Below are 26335 nucleotides of genomic sequence, written 5' to 3'. Positions count from 1 at the left end.
TCAGGACATTTGTTAAAAAGCAGACATTTAAATATGGCTTAGCCAAAACCAAGTAACAGGAACATAATCGCTGTTCATCATTAATAATTTTGTTCGCCAAAGTAATGGGACATTTGTGTAATAAGAGAAAGTAATGCGTAAGATAAAAAATGTGTAAAAAGCACACAGGTCTTCAACACATGAAACATTTAGGTGACTGGCCTTTTTAGGTATTGGACCTGTCCTGATCCCTCATTTTATGAGAGATGTGTCTGCCAAAAAAAAGAGCTCTGCAAAAATCATCTGGGTGAAAATGGATTTTGTAACTTCGGCTCACAATCCCATAGCGTAGCCATAAAAACTGTTCTGTTTGCACATTTCCTTGCGCTGCAGAATGAAATACATTTATTTGACTTTTGGTTTGACATTTATGCAAAGTGGTCCATATTAGCTGAGCAGGGGTTTCAGGAAATTTGAAAAGTGTGGGCAGAAATATTCATCCACTCCACATGGGCTGAAGTGGCTCACTGGCAGATCACTTTGAGGCACTTGATGGTTATTCTTCATCTGTAAGTTAATGATAAGATGTTCTTAGTATCAGAATTGCTCCCACTTTAGTACTGATATGAAGTGTCACACCATCTCCTTTTATTGTAGATTTAGATTTTTTAATGTTTTCCTTCAAATCAGTCATTGTGAAATATCTATGTAGCCTAGCATCTTATCGAAAAAAAGAATCTAGTATTGAGGCTGCACATCAATTTTGAATTATTTTAAATCAGTTATAAAAACCACATCCTCTAAGCTGTTTTTTCCACTGCATGGTACAGCTCAACTCGCAATTTTTTGGTTTTCCATTAGCGTTTAAAAGTTTTGGATTAGTGCACGCCCTGTGCAAACGTACCATTATTAAATAAAAAAGGATTCAGCGAGTGTCGTGCTGAAGATGACTGTAGATGTACTGTATGTGTTGTAGCTGTCCCTGTCATTACACGTGCTTGACTAGTCCTGGTGGACAGCTGTGCAGGCTACCACTGAAAATACCTCCATCCATCTTCCTCCGCTTATCCGGGGTCGGGTCGCGGGGGGAGCAGCAGGAGACCCCAGCTTCCCTTTCCCGAGCAACATTAACCAGCTCCGACTGGGGGATCCCGAGGCGTTCCCAGGCCAGGTTGGAGATATAATCCCTCCACCTAGTCCTGGGTCTTCCCCGAGGCCTCCTCCCAGCTGGACGTGCCTGGAACACCTCCCTAGGGAGGCGCCCAGGGGGCATCCTTACCAGATGCCCGAACCACCTCAACAGGCTCCTTTTGACGTGAAGGAGCAGCGGCTCTACTCCGAGCTCCTCACGGATGACTGAGCTTCTCACCCTATCTCTAAGGGAGACGCCAGCCACCCTCCTGAGGAAACCCATTTTGGCCGCTTGTACCCTGGATCTCGTTCTCTCGGTCATGAAAATACCTGGAACTCACATTTATTAAGTACATTTTTGGAAGTACATTTCCAGGATAATTACCGGACATCCATGTCCCTCACCTTCCGCTCTCGGTGTGTTGCCGTTCTGACCAGATTTCCCGGAACTAAAACCGGGACACTTTGCGTGTGACCGTAGTGCTCGTGCACGCACACGCTTGTTAACATCAATGTGCCAGCCCAGGTCAGACATAGACACAGACAGATTAGACACAATTTTGCCAACATCACATGCAGGCCTACTGCTCACAACATAATGGGGTATCTCCGTTAATATTCATGAATTTTCTTGGTATGTAGCCTACATATCTAAGAAATAACATTAAAAGACATTGAGTGAGTTTCATGTGGGACCAACTTTATTTTTCAGAATTAAAGCATTCTTTTGAAAACTGCACCCACTGAACTTGTGAAAAGGTATTTTTCATTGCATGGCACTATTACATGGAATTATTTGGAACTGCTGCCAAAGCTGCTGTCAAAACCGGGACGTCTGGTCACCCTAGGAAACAACAAACTGTGAGCTAGCGAGCTACACGCAAGTTTTGAAGAACATTTTGATCGTGCAATAAGGCAGGCCTGTGTTGGTTCTTTTCGGTGAATGACTTTAAAGATTTACAAAGACTTTGTTTACAGCATTTCCTCTCTTAACAGTGACGTTTTGGGATTGATTGGTTGGGATTTGCTGTGGACGAAGTACACACGGCGATACACTGGTAAGAGCAAATGACATTTAACCATCTATCCAGCTCATTTAAATAGTTCCACCAAAACATTTTCCTTCCCGAGACTATTTTGCAGAGCCAGCGTCTCTGCGTCTAGAGCTTAGCGCCGCTTAAGACAATTGTGATTGGTTTAAAGAAATGCAAACAACCCAGAGCGTTTTTTCTCCTATCCCAGAATGTATGTGTGGTGTAGCCAGACCTTTCTCCAAAGCACTGTGGAGATAGGTCTGGCAAGACTACCAACTGAGCACGGCTATAATTTAGTTCTAGGAACTCGTGCCCAAAGCTGAGAACCGTGGAAACAAACCCTGAACACACGAAAATGGCTACACATTAAGTTACAAGTTTCTGTGGTGGAAAGGAGCTGTGATTGATTTATATTGCAAAGCTCTACTGTAAGAAAAACCAATGGAACGCCATATCCGTAAGTTGAAACAAAAGAAAATGTGCAGGAAACCCTAATGGTTGTGAACATTGTGATGTAAACAGACTGCTTTGCAAACCGAGATATTGAACACCTTCAGCGTGCCAGCTAGCGGTGTAAAGTCCTGCAGTAGATTTATGCAAACGCAGCATTGGATAAATGGGAATCCGTGTGATCAATGGGATTTCTAATCCATTGACTTGGTTCTCTAATGGCTTCATGAAATTGATGTAAAGGTCTGAAAGGACGAAGCCGCTGAAAAACACTTTGCCCAGGACTTTGTCTTCTTTCATTACTGCTCTATATTTACTGTAGTATTTGTATCCGATCTGTATGTGATCCGATGACGCCACAATATATTTGATCTACGTATAGTGAATTTTATGTTCAAAGGACTGCATGTCACAATGAAATTGTGTGTGTGTGTGTGTGTGTGTGTGTGTGTGTGTGTGCGCGCAACCGCCTGCGTTTTGGGTTCTGTTTTATTTAACACCAAATTCTCTGGTTGCCCTGAACTGGCATGGATTGGACTTGTTGGTTTACAACTTGGAAAAAACAGACAATTAAGCATAACAAAAGACATGTGGGAATCAATCACGCCGAGAGGAGTGATTAAAATGGAATGCTTACTCTAATTAAGCTAATCAGATAAAGCTAACTAAATGGTAATATTGCACTCTTTCCTTTATCAGGCTAACATTGATTATTTGAGTGTGTGTAAATCCAATCAGTGGCTGTAGAATAGTGGTGCAGTTCTCCTGGACCATCCCAGACCCCTCCTGAGACTCTCGGGACCTCCCCTCAGTGTCCTCTTCCATTTAGATGACTGTGATAGCGCTGCGAGGGTCATTTCTTTTTCTCCCTGTGCTTCTCACTTGGGCCTCAACACATACTGCTGCTGTACTAATATCAAAGTTACAAGTAAAAGGTCTGCATTGACAATGTTACTTAACTAAAAGTATGCAAGTATCATCAGGAAAATGTACTTAAACTATTAAAAGTAAAAGTACTCAATGCAGAAAAATCCTCAAATTTTTTTTAAACTGGAAACGATCCAAACCGTGTGTGTGTGTGTGTGTGTGTGTGTGTGTGTGTGTGTGTGTGTGTGTGTGTGTGTGATCAGCTAATCGTTTCAGCTGTACTTGTAGGCTTATGTATTTGTTGGTAGTTTTTATAATCAAACATCATATTTGATAAACTACATGTGTTCTTCAAATCTTAAAATTTGTTAAGTAACTAGTAATTTAAAGTGATGGTTCGGAGTAATTTCAACCTAAGGTCCTTTGCACCATGACCTCCAGCCAAACCCCCCCTCCCCCAGAAGCTTTTTTTCACCTGGGTTGAACATTGGGAGAGTTAGCGTAGAGCAGCGTTATCAGCTGAATAGCTTAGCGCAGGGGCTTATGTCTCTTAACATTACCCCACTAATAATGCCCAAAATGATACCAAACGTCTATAGTAGTACAAATAGGTTATGCACTCATAAAACGATGGATTGGAAAGTTTGAAAAGTACACCAGAAGTTTATGTAAATAACACTTGCCTGCTGGCTTCTGCTCTCTGTTGTTGTTGCTGCTGTAAGACAAGTGCTTAGGGCCGTCTACAAATTACAACACCGAAAAGAGATGCAACAAAAATATTTATTAATTTACCTTTTTTTTTTAAGTAAGTGCTGTAGTATAACTAGCAGGATACAAGTAATAATTGAAGTAAGTTTGGAGACATTACCTTATTTAATCATTAAATTAATAAATATTTTTGTTGTATCTCTTTTCGGTGTAGTAATTTGTAGACGGCCCTAAGCACTCGTCTAACTGCAGGTAGCAGCCGCAGCAGCAGCAACAGAGAGCAGAAGAGAGCAGGCAAGTGTTCATAAACTTCTGGTGTACTTACAAACTTTCCAATCCATCGTTTTATGAGTGCATAACCTATATGTACTAGTGTAGAAGTTTGGTATCATCTCGGGCATTATTAGAGGGGTCATTTACGAGATACAAACCTGGGTCCATTAGCCCCTAGGCTAATACGCTATTCAGCTGATAACGCTACTCTACGCTAACTCTCCCAATGTTCGACCCAGGTGAAAAAAGCTTCTGGGGGGGTGTTTGGCTCGAGGTCATGGTGCAAAGGACCCTAGGGTGAAATTACTCCGAACAATCACTTTAAGCTGATAAATGTAGTGGAGTAGAAAGTGCAATACTTCTCTCTGAAATGAAGTGGAGTAGAAGTAGAAAGTGGCATGAAAAGAAAAGACTCATGTTCAAGTACCTCAAATTTGAACTTAAGGACCGTAGTTGAGTAAATGTACTTAGTTACATTCCAGCTCTGGGGTTATGGCGTTGTCGATGCAGGTGGATGCCCTGGGTTACGGGCTATCTGTTACAAGGGGGGAACAGAACAGACTCAAGTGCAGAGCTCGCAACAAAAAGGTTTAAGGATTTAGGGGGAAAAGGGGGAGTGGGGAGGCAGACGCCAGAAATGGGGAAGCAGCTAAGGGATGGGTAGAGAAACTGGAGGGCAGAGATATTCAGGGGAGTCGCGGCAGAGGCACTGGGGCTGGATACTCAGGGGAGCGCGGGGAAGCCGTAGACGAGGAGCTGAGGGAGAGGCACCGGGACTGGAGAGCAGAGGAAGCGAGGAGAGGCTGAAGCTGGGTGCCGAGGGAGGGGGGGTCCGTGAGGTGAAGCCAGCTGACTGGAGATGACGGTCGGAGATGGAGATGGTGACTGAGGAGAAAAGACACAAAAGGTAAGTGAGGGCTAGGCAACAGATAAGAAAACAAGAGGATTTCAAAGAGTGTTAGCTTTGGGTTTCACCTGGGTGACTGGAGCAACGATCAAGCGGAGATGGTCTGTTAAGCCGGGGGTCTTCATTGCAGACGAGAGGTGATGATGGGATGGTAACCAGGTGCGCTCAATCAGCTGGCAGCAGCAGTGGGAGGGGGAGAGCAGAGTAGGCACAGAGAGAGAGGCAGGCCAACAGAAAAACACAGAGGAGAGAAAACTAACCAAGAAACAAAATAGAGAATAGTAAACAAAACCGAAAACTTGCAGCCAGCTGACCCCCAACCACCACACTATCTTGCCAACGGGCCGCAGTTGGTGGCATTCGGGGGCCCACTACAAGGTGCTGTCCTGTTATCCCTCATTTGTCTTCTTATTTCCAATAGAGAGGCGAAGTCCCTCCCCTTCCAGTGGACTACCATGGGACCTTATTTGGGAAAAGAGCATGTACTGTAGTGAAGCGGGAGAGATGCATATTTTTTTGATCCCGTTTGCATTGACAATGAACATAAACATAATTTTCCAAGTCAAGGAAGTCTCAATTTGTCATAGCCGTTGAAGTATAATTGCTTCATAATTGAGGTCTCGCTGAAGCTACCGTGTCTTTGTGTTTCCTACCGGGATGTCCCGTTACTCACATAAACAACGGGTCTTGTTCGTTCTTTCGCTTCCCGGCTGATCAAAAGACTGGATAAAACGCATCAGGTAAGAAAATGTTACATGTGTTGTGGACCAGAGCTAAGCTAGCTAGCTAGCGAGCATCAAGCAAGGTGACGAGATACGTAGTTTACAGAGCGCTTGCAACAAACTTGCAAAATGATCTTTTAAATTGACGAACATCATATGTGTAATTCATGGCTCAATTCAGATGGGATCAAAAAATAATCAGTCTCTCCCTATTTATTACCATACTTATTTTTTTCCAAAATACAGTCCTATGAGGTCCACTGGAAGGGGAGGGACGTTACCCTTCTATTTGAGCTACACCTCATCCAACCTTAAAGACAAACTCTGAAGGGTTAGGTACAGGATTTAGCATTGATAGGAACAAGGATGCCTTTGGTGAATGTCTGCGTGGATTCATATTAGTCATCCAGGTAGCAAGATGTCAAACACTGTTAAAAGCAATCCAGTGGACCGGTAATTAAATGGTTGAATGGCTTTTTAAAGTCTGCTGTCAGATGCCATCGGTCTGTGGACGCACCACGCCTCCTGATGAATGGGGACATGTTTGTGGAAGGATGTTAAAGAGAGTAAGTTGACTTCTTCAAATATTTGAAAATGATCTTATCGTAGGGTGACCAGATTTCCCCAGAACTAAAACCGGGACACTTTACCCACACGCTTTTTAACGTGAACATGTGCCAGCCCAGGTCAGACATAGACACTGACAGTAACTTGATTGTAGGCTCCTCATCTAATAATAACAGTGTTTTTTCTTGTAAAATTAACAAAATGGCAGCAACAGCCTTTTTCAGTTTAGTGTGAGATTTATGTTGAGATTTTTTCAAAAAAATATTTTTTGAAGTGTTTATTTATTCCAATAACGCCAAAAGAATTAAAATGATTTATTGAAAATTTTGAGCATTAGACACTTAATTTCCTGCATTCTGGTGAATTTTGATTCACTATTTCTACCTTTTTCTGAATCAATGTGTGCTGCAAATATCTTTATCTAATGAGAAACATAGATTACAATCCAAATATAGAAACATAATGGAATTTATTGAAGTAAGGCTCTCGGGCATTCTGTATTGCGTTCAACTATTTATTCTCCTGTAGATCGACTTTTCTTATTATATCTGAGTCAGCACACATGTAGCCTATAGGCATCATTTACTCTTCCCTCCTGTTTTGCGACTTTTGTTGAGGAAGTAACCTCCTTAAATGTGCATATGACAATTATTCACCTCAATGATACATTAATTAATTTAAATTTATTAATTAAACCCCTGGACTGATTAAGATTTCTGCTCATGTAAAAAACGTTGTGCACATTCAAAATATATCTGTGTTCTCTGAGATTTGGAGGAGTTGTGATATTTTGAGAAAAATAAAGTGTAATAGGCGCCACTATATTTCAGAAAATAATCTATCTGCACCATAGTCTGCCATGCATTAAGTGATTGCTCTGCTGATTAGGTAGATCTCAGACCTTCTGATAGACACAGAGCCCCGTTTGGGTCTCTGAATTAGACAAAGAGTTTAGCTATGGAAGTGGCTGAACGCTGCTCGACATCAGAGGTGGAAACCCGAAACTACTGCAGAAATACACGGAGCACAAACGCAACACATCTCCTGTAGCATGTCAGCAGCAGAGCGCGTCCACAAACCTGAAGCTGCGCTGCATTTTACAGAGAGAGTGAAGCAGGTCTGCTTCAGAGCTCCGTGTGTCTGAGTCTGACCCGTAGACTGGAAATGTCACCTCACAGGAACTTCAAACTAAATCATTAGTATTGCGCTCCTAAACTTTGTGTTGATGGCATCAATGTATTAGACTGATTTGGCTAGGATTCTTCCGAAAATGAAACCTTTCCAGCTTTCGTCACGTAGAGACGGTTGCTAGGTGATAGCAACAAATACAGCATGGTCAGACCCCGCACGTAGCTGCCTGTTCTATTCGCCTCGGAAAAATAAACTGGACAAAGTTACATTCGGGGCTACACTCAACACATTTGGGGCCGAAGCCCCCGGCTCCTGGTGTAAACCTGGACATTTTAGCGTCCCGACAGGCTTTTGTCGGGACTCGGAAAACGCAATTTAAAATCAGGACTGTCCCGGTCAAATCGGGACTGTCCCGGTCAAATCGGGACTGTCCTGGTCAAACCAAGACGTCTGGTCACCCTATCTTAACGGCATTGTTAAATGGCAGACAGCTGATGTCGCAGCCTCACCTTTACATACTTTGGGGAATGTTTACCAAGCATGTTTGGCACGTTTTAGATAGCCAAATTGCATTATTCCTTATTTACTATAACAGAAAAGTGGCTGTGTAACTGTAACAGTAACTGTGTTTTTAGGCTAATTTCTGTATAACGAACCCCAGTCTCCAGGGTGAAAGTCCTGTTTGTTTAGTAGTTTTGTAAGGAATGTTACGTAAAAAGTCAGCGTTGACATTTAGTGTCACATGGGAAACGAACACTGGTCTTCTGGGTGAAAGTCCTGCGTTTGTTTAAGGAACGTTACATAAGAACGTTAACTTAAGAAACGTCAGCCTTGACATTTGGTTGTCAAACAGGACACAAACACTAGCATCCCAACCTTCCTCTTTTCACGGAGCTTCAGTCTTTTAATACTACTCCCTACCATGTCACTCTTCACACTACGTCATCTTACGGCGCCAGGTCAAATATTGACATGGGTGATCCAGCTCACCAATAGATGACAACCTACCCAACTAGGAGGTAGAGTCGGGCCCTACCACCTCATATCTATGGTGAAAAGTAAGGGATGTACAGTAGTGCCAGGTGGTCATTATAGCAAATACAACCCCCGGCAGGGTTGATGCAGGACCATGACGCGAAGTGGAGCGACAAGCTACCCGAAAGCTACCTGAAAGCCAGCTGTTGGCAGCAAATACATTCTTGGCAGAAGCCATCGGCCCCGCTCGCATTTTATCCCCTCTTACGGGCTGTGGTAGCCGTATATTTGACCGTCAGAATGAGTCGCGATGAGGTGCTTCCCTGCTATTGCTAGACGGACAGTTTCCTTATTGCCGTTTCAATCACTGCGGGTTGACACAACATTAGCTGAGGTGTTGTTAGGGGAGCTAGCGGGCTATCAAGGCTGTTCCAGTGGCTGTTTTAATTCAAATTTAAACTAGACATTTCCGTTGATGGTGGATTGAACCAAGGTGAACGGGAGTTCTTTGGGACTATTTATGTTGCCGTTTGTGTCCACATTCATCCCGTTTCCTTCTTGCCCGGGCGCTGTAGTTGACACCACCTGGAAATGTTACAAATATGTAATGGGGTGGCAGTAGCTCAGTCCGTAGAGGGTCGCTGTTTCAAGTCCCCATATGGACCGAAGTACAGAGTGTGGACTGGTAGAGGAGAGGTGCCAGTTCACCTCCTGGGCACTGCCAAGATGCCCTTGAGCAAGGCTCCCCCCAACCACTTAGGGCGCCTGTCCAGCAGTCGCAGCCCACTCACTCTGACATCTCTCCATTTGTGCATGTAAAAGGACCTGAGCATGTGTGTGTATTTCAGGCCTATGTGTAGTGTGTAATAAGAGTGTAAATTGTAATTTCCCCACTGGGGATTAATAAAAAGTATAAATTATTAAATTATTATTACCTATTGTCTCTACGGCTGAAGTTACCGCGTAGCAATCATAGACTGTATATAAAGATGGTGCCAGGACAGGATCTACTGTATGCTCCACATTTCATTGCAACGGTCTGTTAGGCTTAGCAACAGTCTGCAGAATTCTGTGATAGACCAATCAGAATCAAGTATTCAACCAAGCCTTGTAATAAACAACTGATAACGGCCATTTGATCGGCTGATAACACCCGACTTGGCTGCTGCAGGTCAGCTTCAGCATGTACCAAACCAACAGAAACCCCACAGAGGCCCCTAATCACCCTCACTATCGGCTGTAATCTTTTGGTTGTGCACTTGCAGCTAGATAATAATTTAAAGTACTTTTTATTTACACGTTTCCATTTACATCGTGATTTGTTTGATTGTCACATTTTGATTAAAAATTACGCAGGGAATTGATTATTAACTGAAATTATAAAAAAATAAGAAAATGAAATTGGCATTTACATTCAAGTGTCCATAGCATTAGTTACTGTTTATTCCTAAACTACTGACTTTTAGAAGTTAAAAGTATTATTTTTAAAAACACAAACTCCTAAAGTACAAAATGACAATAACATGTATGTGGAGAGTTGTTAAGCTTATTGATTACTACCAACAGGTTGTTTTTTCAGACATTTGCATAGACTAATCCACCGGCTAATGAATGTGTTGTGCACACTGGCACCACCATTAAACGGTACCTACTGTTTTTTTCAACCTGGACCCTATTTCCCGATGTTTTCGTGTCTGAGTGACTGATGGGAACAACAATCTTTGACATTGGTCCAGTATTAAGCGAGATTGCTGCACTCAGCACCGGCGAAACAAGCTACAATGTAAGTTAACGGGGCAGTTGTCCAGCTTGTATTTACTTTCACAAAAGAGCTTGTTTTGCCACTGACAGACTCAGATTAATATTCTAATTGTCTGACATTATTGAGAGGATTTCTAAGGAGGTCGACCTTTCTGTTAAAGAGTAAGATCCTTTTTTTAAACCTAAAAACATCCGTGAAATTGCGTCCGCTAAACCCACTAGAATCCATATAAATAAATTCTCATTTTCTCATTTTTAGAAATTTCTCATCAGTCATTTTAGCATCATAAAATACACTTCATTCAAAGTCGACAAACAAAATAAAACTATGAAAAGCTGTTTTTGGGTTGTCTTTTCACTTTTCCAACCATCACAACTCTAGTTTTGGTTGAAATAAACACATAGTTTACCGATTTACATGTGAAATATGTTGGCTCTATACATGCTAAAAGTATTGCTTTTTTAAATGGAGTCTGGTGGGTTTAGCACTAGCGACTTCAGACCTGTTTCTAGTTAAACAGAAAGGTCTCAAAGAGGTTTTAAAGGTCTGTCCCTGAAGGGATCTTTTCCATAAAGTTGTCAGACACTTAAACTTAATCTGAGCCTGTCAGCGCCCTGTTAACTTGAGGTTTCCAGGTTGAAAAAATGGTAGTTAACCTTTAATGCTGTGGCAGAGTCTTAAATGAACACCTTTTTGCTCACAGTGGAAGCAGAGATGTTCACGTTGCCCCCCTCTGACAGATATTTAAATCTGGAATTTTTTTCAGACTCACATTAGTGTGAAATTAGTTATCACACAGTCCGTGTGGAAAAATAACACTCCAGATATGAAAGTGGAGTTATTACAGGAAGGAATTAGCAGGAATTACTTGCCACTTTATAATTAGAAGCAAACATGCAATACATGATTTTGTATTTTATGAAATACATAAATTAATAAAGAATCTGAAACACACAGTGATGTTAAGTGACTAAGTACTAAAAACATTTTGACGTACTTGCCAAAGGGCCCAAAACCCAGAAATTCGGTTTAAAAGCAAATATTCTCATTCTCATTTTGTTTTATCACAACTTTTGTAATTAAATGGCTTCTTAAAGTCTGCTGTCAGATGCCATATGTCTGCGTTTGTCTTTGTGGAGGCACCACGCCTCCTGATGAATGAGGACATGTTTGTGGAAGGATGATAAAGAGATCATACGGCTTCTTCAAATATTTGACAATGGTCTTAACAGCATTGTAAATGGCAGACAGCTGATGAAATTTAAAACCCTTTTGTCTCAGAACTGTGGCCTCCAAATGAAAAACAACTCACCTTTACACGGCACGTTTTAGGCAGCCAAATTGCATTATTCCTTATTTACTTTGTACATAAAAGAAAAGTGGCATTGATAACTGTGTTTTTAGGCTAATTTCTGTATAATAAACCCCAGTCTCCAGGGTGAAAGTCCTGTTTGTTTAGTAGTTTTGTAAGGAATGTTACGTAAAAAAGTCAGCGTTGACATTTAGTGTCACATGGGAAACGAACACTGGCCTTCTGGGTGAAAGTCCTGCGTTTGTTTAAGGAACGTTAACTTAAGAAACGTCAGCCTTGACAGTTGGTTGTCAAACAGGACACAAACACTAGCATCCCAACCTTCCTCCTTTCATGGAGCTTCAGTCTTTTAATACTACTCCCTACCATGTCACTCTTCACACTGCGTCATCTTACGGTGCCAGGTTGAATATTAACATGGGTGATCCAGCTCACCAATAGATGATAAAGGCTTAGTTACCCAACTAGGAGGTAGAGTCGGGCCCTACCACCTCATATCTATGGTGAAAAGTAAGGGATGTACAGTAGAGCCAAGCTGTCAGTATATTAAATATTCTCATTTTGTTTTATCGAGACTTTTGTTTGAGCAGCTGATAACAGCACCGCCTAAAAAAAGACGTCTAGCCATCTGTTAAAACTTGACTGAGTTTTGTTTTTTAGATTATAACCTTTATTTTAATGGCATGCAATGACTATAATATATAACATATATGGACATTATCTCCTGGACATATTTCTTGGCAAAAAAAAAGTGCTTAAAAAGTTAAATGCTTTACATATATTCCAGTGGTATAGCTTATTTACTTCCTACTCAACCCAGAGTAGTCTACAGAGGGGAATACAATGTTTTATTGTTACTGTGACTTGAACTGGTGGATAGAAAGGTCATATTGGATGTTAATGCACTGTTCATTAGACCCTGACTAACAGTATTACTTACTGACACAGACAGATCCCACCACTTACTGACCCCAGCACTGTCACCACGCTGGGACCGTAACAAACTAGCTGTTGGTGTATTTCTGACAGAGCCAGAAGGCTTCGAGTCCATCCAATAGTCCACATGGCGGCCCGGTCGCGACTACTTTGAGGGAGGGCAGGGGGGGTTCACGTTATTAACAACCTGCAGTGGTCCGATAACACTGTGGCAATGGATTAGACTGGCCAGAGCTGGCTGTTCTTACTGAGGATGTTCAGGTTATTTAATGCAGCCTGTCTTAATCCCACACACTGTAACTGAAAAGTCTGCCAAAAAGTCCATCTGTTCCCTGCACATATAGCTTCTTCAACGTATAAAGTTCTGAAACTTTGAAAAAAAAAAAGTTTATAAGGTCCTTTGAAGCCATTGATTTTGAAGGGGTGTGTAAAAAGAGCATATAAAAGCTTCATAAACGGGTTTCTGTGCTTCCCTTGAGATTAACACAGTGAAGTAACCATCATTTGAAGGTGATTTCTTTTTCCGTTAACAATTGTATAGTTTCTATCAATTTCTCTTGGGAACCAGTACAGTTTGTAACAGCACTGATGGAAAGTCTCTCCTCCTACACAAGCCTCTCTCCCCGATCCCCCTCTCGTCTGTTCTCCTCTGTTTCTGGCACACATGTCACTTTTTCATTCCAGAGATGAGGAAGCTAGTTAACAGCAGAGACCCGACCCAAAGTTCTAGTGAAAAGTACTTTAAAAGTACTGCGACTGTAGGGGAATTTGCCATTTTGGCTGAAGAGCTTTGTTCCTGGGCACGCACATCTACTGTTATAAATCCATTACAGGAAATCAGTCATCAGTAGCAGCTTGCTACATGTGAAGTCCACCAAAGAGTGTTAGGGGGAGGTGGACTTCCACCAAAACTAATACATTCTCGAATTCAGAAACCTTTACCTTGAGACAGGCTACTGCTAGGGCATATTTTAGAGAACCCTTACTGTTTTTTGTATGCGCTCCAATTTGCCAGCTCTAATTGCTGTTGTCATTAATGCAAACTTAACACTTCTTGTTGCGGTTGTAAGCAGTCAAACAAGTGCCGCAGCCGTGAGGGACTGAACCCTGAGAGATGCATAAACACACTGTGACGCGCTCAAGATTGTATTGCCATGATTTATTCCTCCACACGTAAACTACAAAGTTACTTTGTGAGTCGAAATAAGTGCGTTAGTGCGGCGGTCAACAGAAAGTGTTCGCTCCCTGGCTCCCCCCCCTCTCTGTCAAAGCCCCAAAACCCCAGGTGAAGCAAGTACATATAATGTAATTACTTCCACTCAAGCCGCGATGAACACGACCACCACCTACTATATAAGTGCACAATATAATAATCAATAAATAATATAAATGTGACCATAAACAACAAACCGTATGTGGCTCCTACATTTCTCATCCGTTTCACATTTAAACTTTGCAGAATACTTCACTGCCTTTTTAGTTTTGCAGCTACACATTCCTAACCTGACTCCCCCAGATGGATTGCTTCGCATTCGCTCGGCATATCCATCTGGGAACTTCTCGTTGGAGAACTTTTGGGAAGGGGCGAAAATACTGGTTAGCGGATTGGATGAACCATCATCTATCACCTATGTTGGTGATAGACGGGCCAAATCAACCAATCAGATCCACGAAGCGTATGAAAATACAACCACAAGCCCGCCCCTGCTGCTTCAGGCAAAGCATAGCTCGTTAGCTCAGCAAGCAAGCAACATGTCGGTAAAGGAGATTTGCCGTTTGTGTAACGAGAATTTAGGAATAAAAGGCACCATTTCAGGTTCCCGGACCATATTCCAAAAGAAGGATCCAAGAGAAAAAAAGCATTAGCGAGCGGCTAACAGAATTAGGGCTACCGCTGTCTGATAATACTGGTTAGCTGATTGGATAAACCATCTGTCTATCACCACCTAACCCACCTCAAAACCAACGCTGATTGGCCCGGTCGTTTGGCAACGGCTCCGAATTTTCTCTGCCTCAAGATGCCAGACTGATCTGCGAGTGGAAAACTGGAGCTCGCAAGATCAGGACGGTCTCACGAGGCTAACACATTAATGCATCATGGCGAAATTTAATTTTCTTATAATTGTGTTCGGAATCTTTCTCAAACTGCCAAGATGGACAAGTGTGAGTCATAGGTTTGTGACTAGTAATGTTCCCACCTTTCAGCTCCCTTAAGAAATGTTGTGTGTGTCGCTTAACTTATTCAAAAAATGGGTAAAATTTTGCTTGAAGGTATCGACATAACTATGACATCACACTGTCATGAACGTGTCATAAACGTTATAAACAAGTCATGAACGTTCATGACTTCTGTCATTAAGTGTCATTTGGTTTTCGTCATGACAAGTTGACATTGTTTGGGTTGTCTTGATTATGACAACTTGACATTAATCAAAGTGACATTACCAGATGTATTTGTCATGACAACTTAACATTAACCAGGATGACATTACCAGACGATGTATTTTTCATGACAACTTGACATTAAATTGCTTTGGAGTGTCCTTATTAAGACAACTTGACAGTAAACAGGATGACATTATGTCAAGTTGTCATGACAAAGACATCTTCTGGTAATGTCATCCTGGATAATGTCAAGATGTCATTACAAAGACATCCCTAACAAATTTTATGTCAACTTGTCATGACCAAGACAACTTCTGGTAATGTCACTTTGATTAATGTCAAGTTGTCATAATCAAGACAACCCAAACAATGTCAACTCGTCATGACAAAAACCAAATGACACTTAATGACAGAAGTCATGAACGTTTATGACTTGTTTATGGCACATTCATGACACGCAAGTGTCATGTCAAATATGACAGTGTCATGTCACAGTTATGTCAATACCTTCAAGTAAACAGAAAAAAGTAAAGTAACAATAAAAAAGTTGTTAAAATGTAGCCTAATTATAATTGCTTTAACTGAGCCCACACAGAGTGACACAAGGTACACTTCTTGCTTTTGCAAATATTGGAACAAATATGTGTTTTAATCACTTTGATCTTATGAAATTCAATTTATATTACTTTTTTTGTCTTGCCTCTGTTGTGTTTTACATATTTTATACTGATATGGACCGGTGTGTCTGAAATAAAGTTGAATTGAATTAGAAACGAGGTAGAACAGTGTGTGTAAAAAGCAAATGTAGATTTTATTCCCTCATTTAAAGGTGCTCTAAGTCAGTGGTTCCCAACCTGGGGTCCGGGCACCCCCAGGGGGGGCGGCAAAGATCACAGGGGGGGCGCAAGTCTTTATCTGGTTTGAGGTTGAGGTAAAAAAAAATATTTGCACATGCTAAACAAATTATGATAATACACTAGAATATATAATGTATACAAAAGTCTGTATGAAAACTATATATTTTGTTGTATCCTCGTTTTTCCTGCTGCCACGGCATCACTATTTTAACATGGCGGAGAAATGTAACAGTGCTGATAATGGCTCTGTATCACAAAAGAAAGTAAGGCTCTATCTCGAGAGTTACCTCAGCTTCGGTTTCGGGGGGGGACTCAGCTTTTCTTAAACATGAGTAGGGGGGGCGCCAAGGAAAAAAGTGATGTGACACGTATTTTAGGCTACAACATTTTTCCGCTAGCTGCCTGTCCCCTGAACACACGCATGTAGGCTACTTCCACAATGCATATTCATGACTCAACCAGCTCCTTCTTGTCGGTTATTGGCTGGAACACTGTTTGTTATGGTTTTTGGGGCAAGTTGGCGCAGTTTGTTTTTGTTGCCGTTTGTGGAGCCTGGGCTGTCTACAGAGACCGCGTTTTTTCACAGTGTGTTCAGGGGACAGGCAGCTAGCGGATAGTGAGGAGATATTTGCTGTATGTGACAAAAATGTTGTAGCCTAAAAAACGCGTCACATCACTTAGAGCACCTTTAATCCTCGAGTTTTAAATGGGGCCAGCCTGTATTTTGATCAAACACATAATAGCTAATATTTCAGTCTGGATCAAGGTGGTGGACCGACTGAACCGACATTGCCATCCCCAGAACCCACACCTCTAACGTGGCTATAAAATTTGCAAACGTGGTTGGGTCTTTGTGTTCAGTTGTATTATGTAACAACATTCACACATTGCATGATTCAATATTAATATAAAAAGTTAGATATGTTATCAGGGATGTAACAATGCATCGTGAATCAGTTAAAAAAAAAAAAAAAAAAAAAGATATAAATGTGTAAAGATTACAACCGGTTGAGATAAAAAAATGAATTGCCATGCAATTTTTAAACGGCCCAGGGTGCAATCTACTTATTAATTTCACTTGTTTGATTTCAGACATTACTACGGTCTTCTCAGTTCATTTATTTCAAGACATTTTTTTTATTCATTTAGTTATTTTAATGTGGGATTTGTTTTAGATATCTAATCTTCAATTGCACTTTTGATAAGATAAGAACGTGTTTTCAGTTTATATAAATAAAGGAATATTTATCTAAAAGTCTAAAAGTCATTTGTCTGCAGCTTAGCCTGTTAAGAAAATCGTGAGAAAATGTAATCGTGAAGTTAAAATCGTGACACGTGTTTAGTGTGTCATTACATCTCTATCTTTTAGCTTTAACCATTACAGCTGAATTATTTTGCTCACTCGTGGCACCTCTTCCTAGCTCGATGGTGTTTTAAGCCCCCAACGTCTCCTTCCAGGCAGCGCTGCGGCCGTTGACTTTAAGGCACCTAACCATAACCCTAACCATTGCCTAATCCTATTGCCTACATTGGGACATTGGGGGCTTAAAACACAGAAACCTCTTTCTACTGTAGAGCGGCCTATGGGTTGGGAGAAAAGATTGGGACCATTGGGGGCAGGGAGTCTTTGTTCCACAACAGAGCACAGGCTAGAAAGAAAGCTTGAAAGGTCAGAATTGTCAAATCATTGGTATTGATCAACAATATCAATACCCTGCAGATATGCAGTATTATGGTCACCGGGCTGATTGACTCTGTAGCTGACAGTTGGAGGGTTAGTCGTCTTTCTGATAAGGTTATATATCTTATCAACAAAACAGACTGTTCAAACCATGAGCTTTTTTTTTTTTTTACTGATTGGCCATTCCTGTGGTTAGGCTTTGAGTAGTCTGGATAATTGCTTCATTTCTGACGCCACCAGATGAACCACAGATGTAAATTAGCTGTATAGCTAACTCTGGTACAGGGCCTGTAACTGTGCATGGTCCCTGATAAATAAACTAATGTCCCCTTCCCTTTCTGTTCTCTGTGTGTTGCTCTTCTCAAACTCTGTTCCCTTCGGGGAAACCACAACAAACTTGGAGGCTAGCAAGCTACGTTTTGAGGAAAATTTGTATCGTGCAACAAAGCAGGCCTGCTTGGGTCTTTAGGGGAATGATTGCAAAGCTTTACAGAGAATATTTTTACGGCACCAAAACAAGTTGCTTCCCGAGACTATTCAGCAGAGCCAGCGTCACTGCGTCCGGAGCTTAGCACCACCCAAGACGATTGTGATTGGTTTAAAGAAATGCAAACAATCCAGAGCGTTTTATTTATTTTTTTCCTCCTATCCCAGAATATATGTGTGGTGTAGCCAGACATATCTCCACAGCGCTGTGGAGATAGGTCTGGGAATGGGTAAGTTTAGGTACCAACACTTCCCGGGTTAAATTGTGGTCATGGTTAAAGGACTCCATTATTGAGTGTTGGTTAAAGGATGTGATGTGTATCACGGTCTTCTGAGTCGTATAGTCAAACCCTTTGTACCATCCTCCTCGACCCGGACCCGCTTTATTTCTGTTAGACAAGGACATCACACCACTTCTTGCTTTGCCATGGCAATGAACATAAACATGTTTCTTTTAAGTTTGAACAAATAACCAATGCTGTCATTCTCTGGAGAGGACAGTATGCTTTTCATGTTCTTCTTGACGGAAGTTTTTTCTTCTTTTATTTTTATTTTTTTCCAAACCGTAGAAGTGGATATGGAGCAAGATCAGAGATAGACTGAACTCCTCAGTGGATCTGACTGACACTGGTAGGGAAATCATTCAGTGCAGCAAAACGAAATCAGCCCTGTTGATGTACTACCGTGGCAGATCTGCCATGCTTCCTGGCCGATGTCTGAATAAAGATTGTCAGAAATTAAACAAAAGAGGTCGTCCTCATGTTCGAAATCTGTGAAATCCTTGGAGGAAATCTTTCACAATGCAAGCTATTTTGTTGCCGTGTATAATCATCCTTCAGTAAACATGCTGCCTTGTCCTCTGATCTCCTTATGGGGCATATATTTTCACATTTACATAAAGAAGAAAATGTATCGCTGTGGTATAAAACTGCTGTAAAAAAAAAAAAAAAATTACAATCAAAAACACTGAACATAAAGAATCATCAGCATCGTGGTAGACATATTTATGTAGACAAAATGCAAATGGACTAGTTTATTTCAATCGAGGCTTCCCACACCTTTCCCCGGTGCTCGTGATGAATGGGACAGACATTGCATTTCGGATGCAGAACTTCCCTGACAAAACACATTAATACTACAGCCTGTTTTACATTCTCTTCCTGGCTGCATCTAGCTATCAGTAAAGGTGCAGGAAGAAACATTCGTCTGCATGCAAAAAGGCCTCATCAAAAAATAGAGATAAAAACATAGGAAACTGAAGGAAAAATAAAAATCACCAGCCTCATAAGAACACGTATTTTGTGTTGACAAATGTGCAAACGGACTGCCCGTTTTAGTTCATCGGAGGCATCCCACGTCTTTGTTAATGATTAATGGGACAGACGTCTCATTTTGGACAGGGAACGTGCTTGACAACACGCATCAATAATCAGAGCTGCTTCACATTCAGTCCACTTTGCTATCAGTGGAAGTGCGAGAAGAAAAATCACATTTGACTGAACCAACCATGCAAAATGGTCAAAAGTAAACATCAAAACCAATTTCCGGGGCGCTGTAGCTTTTTTTTTTTTTTTTTTTTTTTTTTTTTTTTTTTTTTTTTTAACCTGAGTTTGGTTGATGGTTTTATTACATCAGGGGGCTTTTTCTATCGGAAAATCTGATACTGAGCTGGGAAGAGCAATCGGTTTGTACAAACTGTAACCGCTTTCTGTCGAGTCGTGTGTGTGTTGTATACATTTGTGGGTTTCATGACCATATTCATGTATTTTGTTCTTCCTTTTTATAATGTCTCCTAAATATACAGCACAGAGTAGGCCTAAATAATTGAGGGAAAATATCGAGCTACAATTTTTCCGAGCGATACTGCGACTGTAATTGAACTTGCAATCATTACGCAACTATTACCACAAAATCTTTCTACAGCATCAGATAAAATGCATGTTGTCAGACAGAGAAAACAAGCAAACTCTCCTAGTTTTCTACAGCAAAACTGACCTGTTTAGCTCCCATGTTTAATACATTTAAAAGTGCTATATTCAAATATAATCGTGACATTCAGAAGTAGAGGTACAGTATATCTATATACCGTTAGTCGGCATGTAGTCTATATCCACGACGTTCCACTTCCGGGATTGCTCCGGATCTGCAGGAAATTCCACCAGATGCAATGTCTTTTCGGCAAGGTCAGTTTCCTTCCGCTTTCTTTGTGTTGAAATTTTAACCTCCGGTGGATTTGTGAGGACTATGGTTAACTGCTCCTCAGATCTTTGCAGGGTAAATCCAGACCGCTAGCTAGACTATCTGTCCAATCAGAGTTTTCTCTCGCACCACTGTTCATCACCTTGGCGCCGCCCGTGACGATTGTGATTGGTTTAAAGAAATGGCTATAAACCAGAGTACGTTCTTCTCCCATCCCGGAATGCTGTGACCCTCCTCCGCTCCGCAGCGTGCGGATGGTCTGGCAAAGCGAGGGTAGTTGGCAAGTTGTGAGTGTTGGTTAATTCTGCTAATGGTACAGTTGGCAGCTCTGCAGTGTTTAAGCTAGCGTTAGCTTCACACACGGACAGAATGAGCTGCTTCACAGCTCTGAACCTTGAAGGTCCAAATTCTGAGCTTTCAAGGTGATAAGCTTAACACAGTAATATGATGTCCTTCAAGGTAGAGTCTGGGATTCTAATCCAATGCACTTTTTTTCGGAAGTTCAGCAAATATCGGTCACGGTCCGCCAGCTGTCCATTCTGTGTGTGCGCCGATGAAAGATTTCCTGTTTATACACAGCTCTGGCTCTCTAAACGGGAAAGAGACATAGTGACTCGGACCGAGTCACACAAAACTGCCTCAGCCCGTTATTTTGCTTTGAAGTTGACGTTTGGCTCTTTTCCAGTTTTTTCAACTTAACCCTTGTGTTGACTTCGGTCACATTGACCCGTTTTCAAAAATGTAACAATTTAAAACGGAAAAAGCAAAAACAAACGTCTTTTTTTTTTTTTCTTTCTTCAAGGTTGACGGGAAGACAACACAAGGGTTAAGGTGCAGGGGAGGGGCTAGAAGAGGGGCATAGGGTGGCACTGGCCCCTCCCTGAAATATGATCCCCCCCCCCGAATCCATTGGGCTAATTGTGATTTCCATTGGATCAGAGTACTCTCATTTGGCTCCCTGTTCTGCCAGTCTTCCCAGCCCTTCTCACATGACCAATTAATGATTCCATGATGACTAGCTAAAATTCTGATACCATGGAACGAGCAGTGGAATAGTTTTTTTAAAAGTGGCAGACTGAGCCTATAGTAAATGTGTACTGTATTTGGATATCCATCCATTGTTTTAAATTGAAAACAAGACGAACTAATAATGAATGTGAGGTATTATTTAGCAGAATTGCATTGTGTTGTAATATCCTATCCATTATTTCCTAAATTCCTAAGCAGATTTTCCAAGCTGTATTCTGATAAATTCCCTTTGGTCTGAACTGGGCTTAACTGGAAGATTCCGACATTTACACTCCCCAACTGCCGAGTTGACTGCCGAGTAAATTTGCTTGCGGCATTTGTCCTTTTTAAAAAGTTGCTGGATTTACCATTGACTACTTGCTACAGCAAATTCACATTTTGAAAATGTAAACTCTTTCAAAACGCAACTATGATATAAAGATGATTATATCATTTTGTATCTGTAAATGCATTTTGTAATTACGGTATTTATCATATTCATCGCATGTATATTTTACCAGACATATTACGTGGCTGATTCTACCATAACAGCATTTATTAAATGTTTAATTATGAATCAGCATATATTAAAGCCTTGACATTAGTACTAAATTCTAAACCTCACTGGCTCACCAATGTTTATACTGTGCATGTAAACATTGTTCAAAACTGACATAATTTCATTTTAAATTCCAGTGGAGTGCCAAAGAATCCAAAGTCTGAATTTAAAAAAGAAAAAAAAAGAAAAGAAAAAAAATATATATATATATATATATATTTTCACTTGATGTACTTCTGCCACCGTAAAAAAACATTGAGTTTTGGGATTGAATATATTACTCAGTGTAAACATCATATATTTCCAGTGAAAGGATGGAACGTTATACAGATTACTTTGATACTGTCCTACATGGAATGAGTTGTTTCCCAAATCAAAGCTACTTAAGAGTAAAACGGGGGGTGGGGGAACTATACGTTATGGGGTTTTAAATAGTAAGTCACAGCTGGGGGAGTTGTTCAGAATTATAGTGTGAAGCTTGATCTCAGACTGCAGTGCTCTGTGCTCCTATTCAGTGACACCAGCCTGAAGTGAATACGCAGCCTCACAGGGAGTCAACACACCAGGGAAACTGTATTGCTCCTGGCAACCACAGGTACACGAATGAGTGTGAAGGACGTGACGAATAAGAGTCTGCAGTAATCGGTGGTAATTCAATAAAAAAATGTCTACGTGGGTGGATAATACAATTTTGCAATAATAAAATTAGAGCTGCTGAGCCGGTGCAAATGAGTAAAGGTCCATTAGAGCTATGTTATTAACAGTAAAGCCAACAATAACAAGTTCATAAAAGAAGAAGGGGATGATGTGAATGAAAAGATCAGTGATGAATATTGATGCTTCGTAGCAGTGTGACAGTACTGCAATAATCAACACAAATCAAAGGACCAAGGACACAGGGCATTTCTACCCCCACACATAAACATGTTGCCATGTACTAGTGAGATGCTTTGTTTCATCAAAATCCACGTAACTCAGCTATTAGATAGCATGTCTAAAACATGTTATGGCCATATAGTCAAATGATGGGACATTCCTTCATGGGGTATTACGTCATTTTGCATCCATAAAATTTGACACAGACTGTACATTGCAATTATAATGACATTGTGATGGTGGTAAACATTATGTGCGTAAGGGATATTGTAGAGTGAGTCGGTCATTATAGCGAATACAACCCCCGACAGGGTGATGCATTACACTATGACTCTACAGTATCCCGCTTATTAGACGGCTTCTTACCAAATTAATCAATAATTTGAGACAAAATATTGATTTTAAAAAGGATTTTTTTTTTTTTGATCCGCTAAAGAAAATTGTCCATTCAGTCTCTACTCTTTCATTTCTTTTTTTTTTATATATATTCGAAAAGTATTAGAATATTTAATGCTCATATGCAGCCTGTTATAAATATGTACTACACTACTCAGGCTTATGCATTGTCAATGCTAAGCATGTGGTTGTTGTTACTCGTTCTGTCCACTAGAGGGAGTTTACATTATTTTCCACCACGCATACAGCGACAAACCCAAATCAACAGAGAAACATTATCTAACAAGTGTATTGAAGCGGCTCTGTTGTAAAGGCTAACGGTGCTGCAGGCTAGTGTTAGCATTTGGTTTGAATCACCACTGTGCCTAATTACAGAGACAATACTTGTTAGTAAGATTAATTTATTGTTTTGTTTTTTTCATGGGCTTTGGTGACAAAATTACTATAGCCTTATCCTTTAACAAATAACAAGGTAGAGTAGTGGCCTCTAGCCTTCATGTCAATCACAACCAGAGCAAACGGTCACTTTGGAGTGTCACTGTTTTCAGTGGTGGATTGTAACTAAGTACATTTACTCCAAGTATTGTACTTAAGTACACATTTGAGGTACTTGTAGTTTACTTGAGTCTTATCTTTTCATGCCACATTCTACTTCAACTCCGCTAAATTTCAGAGAGAAATATTGTACATTTTACTCCACTACATTCATCTGACAGCTTTAATACCTTTACAATTTAAGATTTTTGCACACAAAACACATGTAGTTTATAAAATACAATGTTTTATTACAAACTAAACTACCCAACAATATTCAGGCCCACAAGTCCAGCTGAATTGACAGAAGATTACACACTTAGTTGATTGACAGAACAGTTTGGATCGTTTCCAGTTTCTAAAGTGAGGATTTTTGTGCATTGAGTAATTTTACTTTAAATACTTCAATTCCAAAGTACCTTTTCCTGATGATACTTACATACTTTCACTTAAGTAACATTTTCAATGCAGGACTTTTATTTGTTAAAGAGTATTTTCACGATGTAGCATTAGTACTTTTTCTTAGAGTAAAGGATCCGAATACTTCTTCCACCAATGACTGTTTTTGATGATAAAGAGCCGTTTGTTCTCTCTGATGACGTGTGTGAGGATGCCGGTCACATACACAAATCAGGATGTGTAAACATCAATAGCTAGAAAAGCACACTATGCCAGTTTAAAAATGTATAAATAACACATTGATGCTGGGCAAAAAATAAACCCTCTCACCTTCAAAATGTCAGGACATGGATAAACAGCCGCACTTTAACTTTGACCGCTCTCCAATTCTTCTATTTTGTCCTCTGGATTTTGAAAGGGTTTCATGAAACCAGTGGTCCCACGCTGTTTCCAGCCCTCAGAGAACCATATAAAGAAGCGGTTAGATATTACTTTTTTACTGTGAACATCGTTTTAAGCTTCAATGTTTTAAGAGCAAAAAAAGTACTGGTGGTTATATTCTAGGCTTTCTTTCATACAATCCACCTTCAATTTAATTAACTGCATCTGATGACTGACCTAGTATTTCATATCTGTGAACTGACTTCAGAGCCATTTTTCCATTTATTCCGATCTTACGAGAAGACCTTGCCCACACCTTTCAATCTCTCAATGCACCTCGAATCCTCTTTATGCGTTTGAACAAGAAACATAACTGACTGAAAGTCAATATCTGTGAAAATGAAATACTAAAATTCCACTCGACGCATAAAGACTCATAGATGTGATGCCATCAAAAGTAAAATCTGGAGCTTTTTTATTTCCTGAGTGATATTATTAGTTATGAAGCGGAAATAACACAGAAAATCCTTCTGGATTTCATCTGTGCTACCTTTTAACATCTCTTCTTATTCATCCCGCCTGGTGCAGTTGCAGATATTGAATGTGGATGACAGCAGAAATTCAGATTTTATTCCTAGCTTTGGCATAATATTGTTCATATTTAGAAATCCGGCTATTAATCTGCTGTGTTTTCACATTAAGGCCCTTTTCTAACATTGAACACTGTAACATTGCTGGCTTCATCTGTCTGTTGATATAATGGCTTTTCATTTATTTTTATTTTGCAGCCTATTTCATAAAGTACAACAGTGCGCAAACCTTGATTTGCAAAGGCTTTAAACGGTGACCCTCATTTGCTCACGTGCTGTATGTAAAGTATTTTGCTTGATATTCATGAATTCATCCATGAATGACTATTTAAATGAAAGGGTGACAGCTGGTCTGATTATTATTCGTGCATAGTCTTTTTGCTGCAACACAATTTTTATAGGCTGATCAAACATGAGAAGATTATCTTCAACAACATCAATATAATAAATGAATAATATGAATATATCAATAATACTATATTCAGTGTTCTTGATAACAAGTTGTGCATTTAATGTCTTTCTGTTTCACCTTGTGCTGCAGCCATCGTAACGCTTAAGTAAAATGACTCGGGCGCTTATTGTGACATGACGCGGACATGTTGAATTGCAATCATGCTTATGTAATAAGGTGTGTGTCTGTGTCAAGGTTACTTCTTATAGTTAACTCCCACTTGGAGAGAACTCAGTTCAACTCGGCAAGCGTACGCTCTCAACCAAGACCAAGAACAAGGCATGGCAAGACCAAGTCAAGGTCAAGACTTTGAGGGGTTGAGACCAAGTCAAGACCAAGACCAAGGCATGGCGAGACAGAGTCAAGACCAAGACCAAGGCATGGCGAGACAGAGTCAAGACCAAGACCAAGGCATGGCGAGACAGAGTCAAGACCAAGACCAAGGCATGGCGAGACAGAGTCAAGACCAAGGCATGGCGAGACAGAGTCAAGACCAAGACCAAGGCAGGGCGAGACCAAGTCAAGACCAAGACCAAGAACAAGGCAGGGCGAGACCAAGACCAGACCAGTGCTAGACAGCCAGATTTTCTTCTTCTGTCTCCCAAGATTCACTTTCTTGGGAGTGTGTGTTAAGGGGGGCAGGGAGAGGGGGTTAACAGTAACAAATTTCAAGTTAGAAATGAGTCAAGTTATTGGTTGCATTTGAAGCATGAAGTTTTACATCCAATCACAGGAATGATTAACACAAAAATTAGACAACGCACAGGCAATTTAGGCAA

At 40.6% G+C, this 26335-nt stretch overlaps 1 protein-coding gene across 5 annotated transcripts in view; it reads left to right on the top strand.

Annotated features, from left to right (window-relative positions):
* LOC114568149 (CMP-N-acetylneuraminate-beta-galactosamide-alpha-2,3-sialyltransferase 1) overlaps nucleotides 1-26335 on the top strand; it is a 96072-nt gene that overhangs the window by 35036 nt on the left and 34701 nt on the right. For 2 of the 5 annotated variants that reach the window (XM_028597566.1, XM_028597567.1), the window contains exon 2: nucleotides 22445-22524. The exons of 1 other annotated variant lie outside the window; for it this stretch is intronic. The gene's annotated coding sequence lies outside the window, so the exon portion shown is untranslated. Of the gene's footprint in view, nucleotides 1-2106; nucleotides 2169-22444; nucleotides 22525-26335 lie in introns of all 5 variants that reach the window. 2 more of the 5 variants (XM_028597565.1, XM_028597564.1) reach the window with 2 other exon arrangements.

The sequence above is a fragment of the Perca flavescens genome, chromosome 14, assembly GCF_004354835.1.
Source record: "Perca flavescens isolate YP-PL-M2 chromosome 14, PFLA_1.0, whole genome shotgun sequence".
Classification (NCBI taxonomy): domain Eukaryota; kingdom Metazoa; phylum Chordata; class Actinopteri; order Perciformes; family Percidae; genus Perca; species Perca flavescens.
Note: the sequence above shows the minus strand (reverse complement) of the source record. Positions and strands in the feature narration are given on the sequence as shown.